At 49.4% G+C, this 2,052-nt stretch overlaps 1 long non-coding RNA gene across 1 annotated transcript in view; it reads right to left on the bottom strand.

Annotated features, from left to right (window-relative positions):
• The window catches only part of LOC116087269, an 11,832-nt gene that overhangs the window by 8,901 nt on the left and 879 nt on the right, over positions 1–2,052 (bottom strand). The gene's annotated exons all lie outside the window — the stretch shown is intronic.

Here is a 2,052-nt window from a genome sequence, read left to right as displayed (position 1 = left end):
TTTGGTTTTTTTGAGACAGGGTTTCTCTGTGTAGCCCTGGCTGTCCTGGAACTCACTCCGTAGACCAGGCTGTCCTCGAACTCAGAAATCCACCTGTCTCTGCCCCTCTTGTAAATTCTAATACCACTTTGGTGAGCGTACCTTCACCCTCTGATCCTGACTGAAGTCAGTTCAATGTCTGCTCACCGCTTTGCCCCCCACTATAAATACATTCATTGGACAAGTTGAATGCTTTCTATCTTAGCTGAATGTGAAGAGAACGGCTCCTGGAATCAGAATCGGAGGGAGGAGGTGGAGATGGTATCAAAGCCAGAGCTGTTAGGCTAGTTGTCTTAGTGAGGATTTTACTGCTGTGAACAGACACCATGACCAAAGCTACTCTTGTAAGGACGACATTTAACTGGAGCTGGTTTACAGGATCAGAGGTTCAGCCCATTATCATCAAGGCAGGAACATGGCAGCATCCAGGCAGGCATGGTGCAGGAGGAGCTGAGAGTTCTACATCTTCGTCTAAAGGCTGCTAGAAGACTGGTTTCCAGGAAGCTAGGATGAGGGTCTTAAGCCCACGCCCACAGTGATACACTTACTCCATCAAGGCCACACCTCCTAATAATGCCACTCCCTGGGCCAAGCGTACACAAACCATCACAGTTAGAGTCGGGGCTCTGAGAGATTGAGCCCAGCCAAGGTGTTGAGGGACTTTAAGCAGAGCATTCATACAGAACAGCGTACACGTAAGTGCTGCTCTGAGTAGTCACAGGTGAGCATAGCTTCCGGGATACCCACATGAAAGCAGAGTGATGGAGCTAGAGCCGGAGCTCCATGCCAACGGGGCTCAGAGGCCTGGCTCTTCGGTAGAGAACTCAGAAAGCTGGCTTTCTAGCCCTTAGCAAAAGAAGCTTGTGGTGTGCATAGTTTCTGTAGAGGATAAAAGTCCTTGGGAAGAGTGGATTACAAATCTACACACCTTAAAAGAGCAAGAGCCAAGAAGATAACAGCAGACTTTCTGAGAGTCAGGACACCGCAGCATGCTGGACGGGCTCTGTGGGGACCCTTTATCATCCTGGAAGTTGGGACAAAAGCACTCTTACAAATAAATATGAGCTCAGAAAAAGTTACAAGCCGTGGGAAGAAACAGTGTGCTCAGGGGCTGGTGAGATGGCTCAGCGGGTAAGAGCACTGACTGCTCTTCCGAAGGTCCTGAGTTCGGATCCCAGCAACCACATGGTGGCTCACAATCATCCGTGATGAGATCTGACACCCTCTTCTGGTGTGTCTGAAGACAGCTACAGTGTACTTACCCAGGAGCAAGCGGGGGGCCGGAGCAAGCAGAGGTCCTGAGTTCAATTCCCAGCAGCCACATGAAGGCTCACAACCATCTGCACAGCTACAGTGTACTCATACACATAAAATAAATAAAATAAATCTTTAAAAGAAAAAGAAATAGTGTGTTCAGTCATATAGTGTGGGCCTTAGTGTTAGTCCAGTTGCTCCCATTTTATGCATGCTTCTGAAGCCGTAGAAACTCAAGTGTGCATCACAGTGCTTCAGGAGCATTACTCAGAGGGACATGTCCCAGATTCATTGTCATCCGCAAAGCCCTACTACGTCAAGAACCTGGGTTTTACCTCACCTCCAGCCAGAGGCCTCACCTCTGCTCAGGCCCTGTGACCTCTCAGGTCCCTTGTGTTCTCTAAAAGAAGTTAATGTCTTAGTCTCTAGGTCTGACTCATTGGCCCTCCCAACCTCCACCTTTCTCTCTCTCTCTTTTTTTTTTTTTCGAGACAAGGTTTCTCTGTGTAGTCCTGTGTAGCCCGCGCAGTCGTCTCGCCAGCAAGAAGACACGCGGACACTAGGATTCTTCTGCAGCAACAGCACCACTTGTCACGACCACCTGCCAGCAGGAAGGACGACGACAACAGCAGGATTCTTCTCAACCACACTTCATTAGGAGCGCCCAAGTTTGAAGCGAGAAAAGGACCCAGCCCTCTGGAGCGGTCGGCTTATAAACCCTATTGTGTGGATGTGTCGATGCCTGATTGGCTCAGCAGT

Source organism: Mastomys coucha, unplaced genomic scaffold, assembly GCF_008632895.1.
Source record: "Mastomys coucha isolate ucsf_1 unplaced genomic scaffold, UCSF_Mcou_1 pScaffold13, whole genome shotgun sequence".
Classification (NCBI taxonomy): Eukaryota; Metazoa; Chordata; class Mammalia; order Rodentia; family Muridae; genus Mastomys; species Mastomys coucha.
Note: the sequence above shows the minus strand (reverse complement) of the source record. Positions and strands in the feature narration are given on the sequence as shown.